The following is a 14,661-nucleotide window of genomic DNA, read 5'->3' on the forward strand; positions in this document are numbered from 1 at the left end:
AAAGTGTGGCATTCTTTAAATGTTCAAAAATATATATAATCAATGGACAGGCCATCAACAGGTGACTGACGGGCGCACTTACCTATTTTATAGCATACGCAGGTTGTTGTTATTGTTATTTGCTGGTCGTTTTGCTAGTGTAGTTGTTGTTTTTGGCCAAGTTTTGAGCTGTTGACAGGGCACAACTTGTGAGCCGAAATGCAGTTTCAGTTTCTGCTGTTGGCTTTGCCAATATTTATGGAAATTTTCGCTTTGGCGCCGCCACGCAATACAAGTTAGCAAAGTATATATACACACACAGCGGCAAACGCAGCACGCACAAACACACGCACACACACGCAACGCGGCACACACGCACTTGCACACCCAACACGTTCGCACACACGCGATTACAATTCGACTTTAAGTTTGGAGTATGTAGCACAGTTTAAATCTTTTTATTTAAATTTCTTTTAATATATTTTTTTTTCGTGTTTATTGTTATTTGTGAAGAATTGTTTTATTTTTGCGGCAATTTGAAGCTGCGTCTTATAATCTGCGACTGGCGCCAACGTTAGTGAACTGTGCCCCAGTGAGTTGTGGAGCTTGTGGCATGGGCCAAATACAAGTTACACGATTTTCACAAAATTTCTATGTCACTAAAGCTGGCCGCAAATTGAGAGCGCGCCGGAGCCGGAGCGGGAACTGGAGCCGAGAGCAGTTGTGAGAGGCGAATTTTGAATCAGCAGCTGCGTTGCCCGAAATCAACGAAACGCATTTGACACCTCCAAGTGGAGCAAGCGGCTAGTGGCATCCACACAACGTTTGAATTAATTACAAACTTAATATCTTTGACACTTTTCAAAACTAGACACGGTTTACTTTTGGGGCGCTGCACAAAATCCTTTCTGTACGTTCAATTTGTGCTTGCTTATCCTTCAAAATTAACTGTAAATTCCCGTTGCGTACAATTTGAACTGGCGTTGCAGAGTACCGTCTCGTTACGCGTTTGGTTGAAGACTGCGTTGCGTCCTCGTTGCGAACGAATGGGCCAGTGTCTTCGGCAACCACTCGTTGATTCAACAGTTATCACGAGCGACAAGCACACGAGGCAGACTGCATTGGCTGGGTTGCTGTGCGTGTGCGGGGTGGGTGGGTTGGTTTGTTAACACGAACCGCGAACTCTGTGAGACTAACCCAATGTAATTGCCATTACGATGCTGCCATTTCGTTTGCTCTTTTCGTTTGGCATACCGATAGAAACAAATGCGTACCACAAAGAGAGAATTTCCCAGGTAGTAGGGGATGTTTTTGTGTGGATATTGTAGAACACAAAAGGGGTAATGTACGCAACAGCTGCTAAAGCAAAATTTATGCAATGAAATAATTAAATTATAATAATATGTACAAAAATTAATGATGATTGTAGTAATATAAATAATTTTAATAATAGAGTAAATATTGAAATTATACTGTTACCGTACCAATGCAAGAAATTATTCACCCTAGAAACTATTTTAATTATTAAAATATGATATAAAATATGAAAATAAACAAAATAATAATAAAAAATGTACAATAAAATATTATAATACCCATGAAAAAGTATTAAGAAGGCTAACTCATATACATTATAATACAAGACCTTAGTTTTTCTTATTATTGTTCAGGTTTGTGTGTCAATATAAAGAAATAAATAGTTCTAAATTACAGATAATCTAAATAGTTTTCCATTAACTTAATACAAATCGTTGCAAATAACTTAAACAAAATGTATGCTAATAAACTATTAAAAAGGAAATAAATATCAAACAGGACAATAAGAATTAATATTAAATCATTATTAAAGCCCGAAGACTCATTAAAAATAATAAAAGACAGGATTCTCCCCCTCCAAATACAATAAAAATAATAAAACACATATATTGAAACCGCCAAAGCCTCTAATTTTAATAAATCAATCAAAAGAAAAGATATTTACCTGTTATTCTGACATTTATCCATTAATTCAGACCCCATGGAATAACTTTTAAAGCATATCACAAACAAAATATATTAATAATAAATCAAATAGGACGATTTCCCTAGTCCTCTGCGGCACTACTCATGTTCTTCTCATTCTATATTCATCTCTCTCTTTTAGTACTGTTAGTGAACACTCAACACTGAACACCAAAATGAACGCTACACAACACACTCGGGCAATGATCGGCAGAGACTATCTTCTTTGTCTCTCACCATGCTTTCAGCAGCAACCCTAATACAAGCAGGATAGCAATATTGAATAACAGTACCTTCTGTCAAATTCTCTGTTTATTACTAGCACTTAATCGTTAACATTCAAAAATAATAATAACAATAATTAGTGGCAAAAAAGGATAAAGCGCAAATATATACAAATAACAAATATTCAAACCCTACACACGCTAAGCTATTAAATGTCCCCTGCATGAAAAATCCCACTATTCAATTTTTAATGCTGCCACAGGACTGAAATTACCATTACCTTGGCAAAAATCATTATTTTGCTTGCTTAAAATTCCCAACTTAAGAGCGGCGGCTTATTCAGGTAAGTGTCCCCTCAACTTAAGGGAAATTTATGCAGCGCAGATCATTGAACAACGTGGCAGCCGCAGCAACTTCAAGGCCGTTGGACACTTCCGTTTCCGGCCCACCCCACCTCACACTCAAAATAAATATTTCTATTTTATTTTCATTTTCTTTTCATGTTACGCTTTGTTGTGTGGTGTGGTTGTTGCTTTTGTTATTCTTGCGGGCCACTTTATTGTTATTTTGTTTTGCTGGCAACTTCATGTAAAGAGCCATCTGTAAATTAAATTTAGCGACTGTCCACACACACACACACACACACATACACAAGGAGAGAAACCCACCAGCCTGGCCACAGTCCAATGGTCACAATTGAAGCAATGGAATATTCGCAGCTGCCCTCAAACTATTTGCCAGGCGCCCTGCCTCTCATAATGAATATTTATGAAGATTTAAAAAACATTTTCTTCGCCTCTGTTGTTTTATGATTTGCAAGTGTGCCCTTCTAAATCTCTCACCCCCTCGCAATTTCTCCACATTTCATTCGCTGTCTACATTTCTCCAGCGCCTTCAATTCAATGGTGTGCAAAGTTTCCCTGATGGACAATGTCCTCAAGTGGACGATGCTTTGTCGAGGCAAAGCATTTTAAATAGATGTGTGTGTGTGTGAGTGTGTGTGTGTATGTGGTGTGTGTGTGTATGCTGCTGCTTCTTGTTGGTGTTTTCATTTTGCAAATGATTTCATTATGTGCTGCAGACGCCGCCCGGTCGTGACGGGCGCACGGTTCGTATACTTGATATTGCTTGTTCCCGCCGCCAAACGACAAATTTGCGTCCGTGCGGACAGTTCTTGAGCGGAGGAGTGGTGGTTGGATGGGTGGTGGTCAGGGGAAATTGTTTTTCTACGCTTTCGAAAGTGCTCCACTGTTGTCTTCGTGTAAATTTATTGATAATTTAATTTGACATTTGCGGTTACTGATTGTCATGATTGTTTTCATGTTAATCTTATTGTTCGACTTTTTTCGTTTTGTTTTTATTTTTCTTTGCTTTTTTTTTTGCTCTGTTTGGTCTCTTTGCGTTGTGTATTTTTTTAATACACTTGCCTTGGGTCTTTTAAATATGCTGTAAATTGTGTAACATGCTGAAAGTGGAATCTGCAAACCATTATGATTTTGAATTTTTAGTCTAAACACACTTGAATTAATGTTGTAGATCTTCAATTTTTAAGTAAATTACCTTGCTAAATAGACTTAAATAAAACAATCTCGACTGTAAAACTGATTGCAATTAAATACAAAAATTTGCATTCATGAAGTAAGTGCCAAACTTTCTTAATAGAAGTATAACATTTCTTAAATGCAGGACTGAGTGTTGTTCTTTAAAAAAACATCTTTTTTATAATTTTTTAAAATAAGAACTTCATTCTCAGCATAAGAAATGATTAATTTTGGGCGAAAACTGCGATGGTACTCGGTTTGAGTACTTTTTTTTATAAATTATAGACAGTGTTAGAGGTAGATACTAAAAGTGTGAGAGAGAAGGAGAGAAATAAAAAGGGAGAAATAGAGGAAAATATTTATTAATAAGGGAGAGTGAAAGGGAGAGAGAGATATAATGAGAAAGAGATTGAAAACTGATATAATAATAAAGGTAAAAATAACAAGAGAGAGAGAGAGCGAGAGAGAGACGTAAGTTTTGTGCTTGAAAATTAGATATATTCACCCGCAATTATCATGCACGAAGGGTGCATTTGAAATCGATTTTAAAGCCGAACGGGTGGTAAATCAATAAACTTTCATAGAATCGTTTGCCGCCAGTTTCTAAAGTCGCTGAAACACGATGGTTGTCCATATAGTTCCGTGGAAGGAATTTTAGCTCGATACGTCACCCACCAAATCTTTGATCCCCAGTTCTACCAAATAGAGATGAACTCTCTAAAAAGTCTGAAACACACCTCAAATGAATTTGAAAATAATTTTTAAACTCGGATGGTAAACAAACAACTTTCATACAACCGTTTCTCGAAACGTCACCAACCAAATCTTTGACCCCATTTCCACCAAGGAGGAATGCATTTTTCGAAAAGTGTGAAACACTTAATGAATGTGAACAAAGATCTTTAAAAATGTGTTTGAGGTCGATCATGCAAACGTTTTTCGCGATTTTTCTACACATGCGGGTGGAATTTCCCGAAGCCCCGTCTTAACGTGCACCTTCATCACATAAGGCAACATTGATCAGAAATCAGACAGCAGATAAAAAGTTCTTTTACTTTCTAAAGTTTATTAATCATTAAAAATATTCCATAAACATAAGATAAAAATAAATTGCGCCTGGGGATTCCAGTCCAAAAATTGGCCATGTATGGCACCTGCGTCTTGATTTCACTAAAAGAATAACAAAAAATGAATAAATGAATGAAAATATAATATTAATAACAAAAACCCAATAGCTTCATAAATGTGTGAAGTGTTTGGTTGTTAAAAAAAATTTTAATTTAATATAAACCTTATGAACAATATTTCTGAGGAATTGAACAACTATAATAATAATAAGCTATAATAATAATCACTTGATAGTGCTGGTGATATTGTCAAAGATCTGATTCCTATATCCTATGGCAGAAAGTCAGATGGAGATATCTTTGAAAATATTACTTTTATATTATATACTAAGTATTATATTATATACTATTATATAACTTATATCTGACTATTATATATTTGAAACTCCAAAGGGTATATTTAAACTTCTTATAAGTCAAATATTATTTTTTGTCTCATATTTGGAATAGCGAACGGCTATTTGCATTTACTTTTTATGTGCTTGTTGTTATATTCTTTTTTTTTGTTTTGTTTTTATTTGGTTAAGGACCGACGCTTAACAACATCATCCATGGGGCGTGTTGGGAAATTTGCATGTCTTATATGCCAATGCGGTCTATGTTGTTGTTGTTGTTGTTGTTCTTTTTGTTGTTGTTCTTGTTGTTGGTCTTATGTGCTGTGGCCTCGTTTTAAAGGCTCTACGCTGGTCGCTCTTTAACTTTTGCTGTTGCTTTTGCCATTTGTGGACTTCATTTCATTTTTTTAATGCGCGTCTATTGTTTTGCTTTGGCTCAAGCACAAAATTTGCATGGGAAAACAATGAAAATGGTCAGCAACGGCAACCCATTGGAACAACCGTTTTGAATACCTTTACGAAAATGTAATGTTCTTAATGACTATGCTAAGGTATTTTAATTAAACTATTTCCTGGCTGGACGACATGCCATCATGCCACAGCCAGAGCCAGAGTCATGGCCCATGGGCGCTCCTAAGCAGCTTCAAATGTGCACAAATATTGAAATATTTATGCCACACACCTACACACAGACACACACACAGACACACGCACACGGTTAGACTGCAGATCCGTCTCCGCCTCGTTTCGTAATGCAATTTTAATTTCTTCGGCACAGCAGGCGACAACTGAACAGCAGCCTTTTGCCATCAGCCGGTTGCCTCCATCGCTTCGTTTCCGCCTGCTGCGCCATCATTTCCGCTGCTCATTTTTTGACTGACTGTGCGTGTGTCTGTGTGTGCGTCTATCTGTGTATATGTGTGTGTGTGCTTGTGTTGTGCTCTCTTTATGTTTATGTGTGTCGCTTTGTTTGCCCATTTGATTGTCGTCTCGAGCATTTCGATTGTCAGCCGTCTTTGATGTTGATCAGATCCAATCAGCTCTCAGCGGAAATTTCAAGTAGATGCACCTTAAATCCACAGCAGTAGCAGTAGCAGTAGCAGCAGCAGCAGCATTTTGACCTTGTTGTTGGTTTACCAAGTGCCCATTAAGTTAGGTTTGAGGCAGGGGTATTATGTACTTGTGCAATCATTTGTAACAGTCATAAGTTATATAAACATAAATTAAATTATATATTATCCTGATCAGCAACTAGAGTCGATTCCTAGCATCCATTTTACTTTTTTAAGCATACGGCTGTCATGTTTACTTCAAATCTACAAAAACTCATGCGTTTATATGAAATCGATAAATATCGATTTTCAGCCCCGATTGTTCCAGCATATTCGAAACATAGATTCTTATAAAGCATATTAATATTTGTTGATTAGTCATATGCTAATTTTAACTCTGACATCGATAAATATCTTTTATGAGCTTGCTTTATTTGACAACATTTTTGATAATTATAAGAGTTAGCGAAAAAAAATTATTAAAATTATATTCTTGCGCTATTCAAGTTTATTTTAAACTGAAAGATTTTCAGCATTAATTTCTTGAGTATATTATACAGATTAAAACAAGGCGGCTAATTTGACACGTAGACTATCGTATATCGCAAAAATGAATTAATACTTTATGCCGCACAGCACATTTTTGGTCAAAAATCTTTCGTAGCGTACGCACAGTAAACACAAAAGTTATTTAAGAAGAAAACATTCACAGTTTGGGGCTCGTTTTTATGCTCTCAATCAACTGAGCATGGGTGAAATCCTTTTATTGACATTAAACAAATGTATGTAACAGTCAGAAGGGAACATCTGGGAGCCCATAAGGTACATATATATTAACCCATTGAAATTGTGCAAAAAGGGTATAATGGTTTTGTGCAAATGTATGTAACAGTGAGAAGAAAGCATCTACGATCCCATAAAATATATACATTCTTGATCAGCATCAATAGCCGAGTCGATCCAACCATGTCCATTTGCCCGTCCGTAAGTATGAAGGATCTCAGAACCTGTAAGAAATAGAACGTAGATCCTCCTAGTGCCGGCGCAGTGCCAATTTGTTGCCGATTATCAATAACTTTCTCCGTTTTCAAGCAATCGATGAGAATGATGAAGAATCGCCTAGTGTCCCCAAGTATGACATGTAACTTCTAGAATAGTATTTTTCATTTTATAGCAGAAGTAGAAATAGAAGTTGATATTAAAAGCATCTTCCAAAGTGTGGGATTAAAAGAAGGAGCAGGCCATGCATTCCTTTCATTATTTATGTATAAAAAGAAGATGGGCTTAGGGTATTTCCCAGTCGGGCACAGCCAACTCTTACTTCTTGACAAAGAAAAAGCACAGCTTGCGGCGTGTGTCTTACTGATAGCAGCTACGTTGCTTCAACTTGCAGGGTAACTGCTAGTTGAGCACTTCCAATTACTTGCTGTTGTTGTTGTTATAGTTGTATTTGCTTGCCACAAGCAACATAAATTGTGGTTAGCTACGTGGAACAACGCCTCAAGTTTTTGCAACTGGCGCAAAACTTTGCATCAATATAGCATGCAGCAGCAGCCCGAACCCAAACCCAAGCGCAAGCCCAAGCCCAAGCCCGAGCCCGACTTAGCCACGGATCGTAGGGAACCCATATATGAAGTTGAAAATGCAGCCATAAGGAAATTTCATTATTACCGCGCTTACACGCTAATGAAGCATGTAAAATGTCAATGTAGTTGTATGTAGCACTTCTCACTTTGTGTGGGTGAATATGTGTGTGTGTGTGTGTGTGTGGGTGTGTGTATTGAGTCGAGTTGGGCTCCTAGTTTTATTGCAAATGTGTGTAATGAATGTAAATTAGTAAAAACTTTTCATGTAGCTCGCGTTCGCATGTAGAAAGGAAGCGCGGCAGAACCTAACCTGCGGCTGGCAAGGATAACGCTGTATGCGCCTTTCCGTGTGTATGTGCGTGTGTGTGTATGTGTGCACGGATATGAATAGCGTTCGAATTAGAGTACCAGGTACATGCACACACACACATATACACAGCCTGTACTTATGCTGTATTTGGCCTGTGTGTGCGGGATAATTATGAACAATCTCGAGAGCTGCTGCTGCCGCCGCCAATTCTCTTTGAGCAATGACCGACTAAGCCAATTCTTTAATATGCAAATGAGTCCAAGATATTATGCAAGTTTTAAGTACTACACAATATTGCTCTTTTCTAAACTAATAACATTTAATAGTCAACACAATTCGCCACTTTAGCCAAGTCCAAAAGCAACTTTCAAAAATTTCAACAACTACGGACAGCTACACTAGAAAAAAAGTTACAAAAAAACTATATATATAAAATAATACCACGTTTTAGGGCAAATCTGGTATACTCTTTCATATATCCATATCATACATATCATATATGATATCTTTCATATATCATATCATATATAACTGGCTGATATATATACGATGTATATTATTTACTACCGTGTTTTAAGAAAAAAACATATATATATACAAATATTTTTTTTGACTAATTGATTGGTGCTCAACGCACAGTCCAAACGGTAAGAGCTAGGAAGCTTAAATTTAATTTATAGTTGGCTTATGTGAAATAAGTGCAGGTTAAGACAGAGTTTTGGTAAATTTCACCCGCAAGTGTGAAAAAACCGTGGAAAACGTTCATATGAAACTGTTTTGCTTACCGTTCCATCAGTCTCAAGCTCACTTTCTAAGAACTTTATTCAAATTAATTTTGAGGGGTGTTTCACACTTTGCTGAAAATTGATTCACAAAAAAAAATATTTATAAATTTTAGTAATGAGTAAAAGTTATTTATCTATAGAACATGCCTACCCTCGGATAATAGATAGAGGGTCGCAATCGGTATCACCCCTTTTTTCAGTCTTATATTCAAGAAACTGAGGATAGATTTACAAATAAATTAATATAAATTACAGCTGGCAAGTAAAACTATAAATAGATCTTAGTTTAAACAAAACTGAATACTGAGTTAAGCAATCCTCTCACGATTAGACGAGACAGGAATGAGAATAGAGCTTGGTTCGAGAAAGTAAGAACTTGAAGTTAGTAAAAATAAAGAACATTATTAGTTATTAGGGGATTGACGCTTATATACACTATAGCATAATTAAACAGTAAGCGAAATACTTATACACTTAAATCTCTCCTGCTCAGGTATCGTACTATCTCTGGGCAGACACAACAACAGCTGCAGCTTGTAAGATGCAGTAAACCAAGCGATGTATGCAAAATCCAAAAGCAGCAATGCCCAAGTCGACAGACAGACGGAGAGACGTAGTGAGCAACTGGACCACATCAGATGCCACGATGCCACACCGAGGATGGCTGTGTGGATGCCACAGCGTGGCGCCGTGCACCCTTAGCATTAAAATAAGCAAAAGTAAACTAACAAAATTCGTTTATCAACGCCAGCGTTAGGAAAGTTCAGCCAAGGTGCAAAATAATTTGTTGCAATCAGCTTAGCTGAAAGCTGGGGCAACTGTACGGCAAAACTGTTGGACGATAGCTGCTGCCACTGCCACAGCCAGTGGCATAGCCAGTGCAGGTGTGGGACGTTGCACACTCTCAAGCTGACACACAGGCATTGCCGGGGCAAGTTTTCAATTTAGGTTGAATTATTATGACCTTAATTAACACATCGTTTCATCATCAAATGCTGCACTTCGTCTTATGCTTTTGTTGTACATTTTTGGCGTAGAAGATTGCTGCCAGCTACCTTTTGCTTAAAATCTACTCCTTCCCCCCCCCCCCTCTGTCATGCTCCAACCTCTGCACACAAGTTGGCCCTGGCCCAGGCTGAGCGGCTGATTCGATTTTCTGCAGACATGCACTTTTCTCCCGTAGCCCAGCTCTAATCCCCAGCCATGTAACTGTTGCTCTGGCTCTGGGTTTTCACTAATTTTCGTTTTAATTAAATTCAAACTGTGTTGACGCGCTGACGATGTCATATTACTTATGCACCTGCTAATTGAGTGGCCCGAAAATGTTAATTGAAAATCGGGCCCAAACTGGGGCGCAGCTTTAAAAAGCCAGGCTTTAAGTGCATTCTGTCATTGCGGCCGGTCATCATCCATTCATGTCAACGTCAACAGCTTTTTATACCCTTCTAGAGGGTATTATAATTTGCCGATAGAGTGCGTTACACAAAGGGACGGACACGGCCGACGCCATAAAGCGGATAATTATCCTTTAACCAGGTCCGTCTGTCGCTCTCTCTATTTATATAAAAACTTTAGTTTATAAAAAATAAATAAAAATAATATTATTTTAGGTAAGCACACTTTGCCTACATTTTAGGTAAGCCTAGCTTTTTTGTAAAGTCGTATATTTTCAAAATTTGTGGGAAAAATGATTCCATATTTCAGGTCATAGCGAATTTTTAAGTCGACATGGACTGTATTTGAACCTTTATATTGCCTAAAATAAATAAAAGAATTTGACAGATTTGAAGGTCAAATTTTGCCTTAGGCATTTAGACGTTAAAGCTCAATTTTTGACATTTAAGGTTTTAATACATTTTCTTGTAGTCTATCAGTTTAAAGCTATAATAACTCAGGCTGCAAAGGGTTTAAGCCAAAACGGTTCAAACCTGGAATTGCTTCTTTTTTTTCCATGAACCGAACCTTGAATAAAACGAGCCTACCAAAAACAAGAAAACCTTAAGGGGAAAAAAGTTGTTTGGTTCAAAATAAAACACATTTGGGAAAGACTCCTTGGATTTATCGGAATATATTTGATAGATGTAAATTTAGGGGTAGAAAGTTGTATAATATATAACAAATCAAAGCAAGAACCCAGGCTCTTTTACTTGAGTTTGCAGTAATAATTGCCCAATAATAAGAAATTATTACAATAGCCTTAGCCACCATGAGAAGGATCCATCGAAAATTAAATTTTGTATAAAGTTTTTTATATATTTTAGAATGTCTTGAGCAAACCCGGGATTTAGTTTTTGCTCTGTGCTCCTTATATATGAGCAAGGACTTATATCATATGGCTCTCCAGAAAGAATCAGTCGAAAAATTTTGTTTATAAAATAAACAATTTTGAATTTTAAGAATTCCTTACTAAATTCGGCAATCATGAGCTTAACCATTCCCCTTACTTATCTGCACAAATCCTTAAGCCATTTGTCGGCTAGAGTATTTAGGCTTCGGCGTGCCAAAGATAGTCGTGCTTTCTTGTTGTATTTGCTTTATGATTTCTTTTTTAATTTCCCCAAGGTATTTAGAAAAAATTTAATAATATCAAATGTGACGAACTCACGACGCTGTCCGCAGTGTCCGCTGGGCTGGTTCCGAGCGCGCCCAGGCGCCGGACATGCGTACATGTTATTCCATATGTATTTGTTAGCAAACACACACACACAAATTCACACACGGTTGTGTGTGTGTCTGCCTCGGTTTCCGCTTGGCCAAATTTGTTTACACTTTTTGTGTCCAGTGCGCTGCCCACTCATAATTTCATTTTCAAATGTTTGTATACGCGACGAAGCAGCGGTTCCAAAACTTCTCCCTGGCCCTGGCATATGGCGCTAAGCCTGTCACATTATAAAACTTGCCTCATGAGGCAGCTGCCAACTGAGGCAGCTGGCTGCCTTCTACTGTGCGGCTCATTTAACAAACTCGTAAATGGAACCAGCTTTCAGAACCCTTGAACAACACCAGCACGTGATTTGCATACAAGAAAATCCATCCACATTACAACAAACCGCCCCCCCTCCCCCCGCCCACGCGGATGGCCGCCTCCAAAGGCAAGACAAACCGGGCCACAGGCACTTAATTGCATGCCAAATGAAAAGTTTAAAAAACCAAAAATTAAATGTGCGTTAAATTGCCAATAAACATGGCCAGCATTTTAATAGGCGCTAAAATATACGCCGGAAAAAAGGGGAACCTCTGAGTAAAAAACAAAAAAAAAGAGTTAAAGAAATACAGAGCATACACAGAGCAATACTTTTCATGAACATATACAATACAAAAAAATTCTATTTTTTGTTTAAAACATAGGACAATAGTTCAGAGTCCACTTAATCTTTAACTAAAGAACATAAATTTAAATAAAAAAAACATTTATTTTGAGAAAATAACAGAAACTCTTTTAGATATTCTTCGATGAGTTTGAGTGTTTTTAAGAACCACATTCAAATGGATCTATATAGCATATATGAAAGCTTTATCACTCTAGTATGCTTTTTAGTCTTTATATGTGATTACTATACTCGATGTTATAGGCTAAGTCTGGTATCTCAAGAGTTATCTCCGAAATAGGCTGAAAAGCAGGTACTAATCATCGATACTTATCGATTTTGGGTAAGTTCTGCCAGATATCGAAAAGTTGAAACTAATTTGAGCTTTGTATGGTACCCACATGTTAAATTTACTAGCTACTATTGTCTCCGGTGTATCAATATGTATCAATAACAATTTGACGTAATCTTCATTTGGTATACCCACATTTCCAGCTCCCAGTCTCTTGAATTGATGCGGTAATATAAATAGACGAACGGACTGGGATATAGATATAGATATAGATATAGATATAGATATAGATATAGATATAGATATAGATATAGATATAGATATAGATATAGATATAGATATAGATATAGATATAGATATAGATATAGATATAGATATAGATATAGATATAGATATAGATATAGATATAGATAGAGATATAGATATAGATATAGATATAGATATAGATATAGATATAGATATAGATATAGATATAGATATAGATATAGATATAGATATAGATATAGATATAGATATAGATATAGATATAGATATAGATATAGATATAGATATAGATATAGATATAGATATAGATATAGATATAGATATAGATATAGATATAGATATAGATATAGATATAGATATAGATATAGATATAGATATAGATATAGATATAGATATAGATATAGATATAGATATAGATATAGATATAGATATAGATATAGATATAGATATAGATATAGATATAGATATAGATATAGATATAGATATAGATATAGATATAGATATAGATATAGATATAGATATAGATATAGATATAGATATAGATATAGATATAGATATAGATATAGATATAGATATAGATATAGATATAGATATAGATATGGCAAGTTCCACTCGACTGTTGATGCATCTATTTTCTCCATGATATCAATATTTATTTTATTTTTTTTTTTTTTCGCGCGAAAACCGAAAATAATTAGTTGAGCAAAATGGAAGCGATAATGGTGTATTATTAGTCTAGTAGGGATAGAGAAATTTAATTGTCTAGTCACCACAGAAGAGTCGATTTCACCGGTAATTAATTTATGGATAAATATTACACCCAGCGTGGTTCTACGATTAATTAAAGAAGGAAGGGTAATCATCAAAAGTCTGCTGGAGTAAGACGGTAACCGCACTCGAGGATCCCCATTTAAACCACGAAGGGCAAACAACAAGAATTGTTTCTGATTCGGATTCAATTCTGTCTTGATGGATAGCGTATTGTGGTGACCAGATACTTGAGTATGCCTCACTCAAGTATAGGTCGTACCAAACATATATAAAGTGTTTTTGTCGATTACGGATCGTCAAACTCCTTCGACCATCGCTTGATGGAACCCAAAACAGTTCTGGCCTTATTGACCACGGTCTTAACATGAGAGTCGAATTTAAGTTTATGATCAAGGATGACACCTAGATCATTAACTTCATTAGAAGTACTGTTAACACGCTCAAGCGTTAAGCTATCAAGAATGTAAGAAACCAATTGAGAAGGGCTTCTATAGAAAGTCATTTCTTTACATTTGGAGCAGTTTAAGTTTAAGAGGTTGGCTAGACACCAAGCCTGAAACGCATTAATGTCGGCTTGTAAAACATAACATGGTGCCATATTTTTATATGCAATATGCAAGCATACATTAGTACTCGAGAGTGAGACAGTATCGAAGGAAGGCCGTTAATGAAAAGAGTAAAGAGTAGCGGGCCAAGATAACAACCTTGAGGAACACCGGAAGTCACCAGAATACGTTTAGAAAATGAATTTCGGAAAAGAACCTTTTGGGTTCTAGAGAAAGTAAGTGGTTGTAGAACTACGTAAATGTTGCAGTTGAGATATTATTATTCTCTCAAAAGCTTTATGTATAGCGGATAATTTGGAAATACCTTATAGATATCGATGTAACGTAATCTTCATTTGGTATACCTACATGTCCAGATCTCTTACTCTCTTGATGTGGTGATACAGACAGAAGAAAGGACGGATATATATATATATATATCTATACTAGCGGGTATTGCACGGCCTTGCCCGTGGAACGTTTTGTATTAAAAATTTTAGATTTTTCCTTCCCACTAAGGACATGCCCGTGAATAATGAA

At 36.4% G+C, this 14,661-nt stretch overlaps 1 protein-coding gene across 2 annotated transcripts in view; it reads right to left on the minus strand.

Moving 5' to 3' along the window:
* Nucleotides 1–1,095, minus strand: part of LOC135440216 (lachesin) — a 182,976-nt gene extending 181,881 nt beyond the window's left edge. The window contains exon 1 of one of the 2 annotated variants that reach the window (XM_064699261.1): nucleotides 83–1,095. The gene's annotated coding sequence lies outside the window, so the exon portion shown is untranslated. The remainder of the gene's footprint in view (nucleotides 1–82) is intronic. The other variant, XM_064699264.1, reaches the window with a different exon arrangement.
* Nucleotides 1,096–14,661: the final 13,566 nt, after the last annotated feature.

This window comes from Drosophila montana, unplaced genomic scaffold (genome assembly GCF_035044405.1).
Source record: "Drosophila montana isolate Dmon_TW-CO22-7 unplaced genomic scaffold, ASM3504440v1 contig_896_1, whole genome shotgun sequence".
NCBI classification, from domain to species: Eukaryota; Metazoa; Arthropoda; class Insecta; order Diptera; family Drosophilidae; genus Drosophila; species Drosophila montana.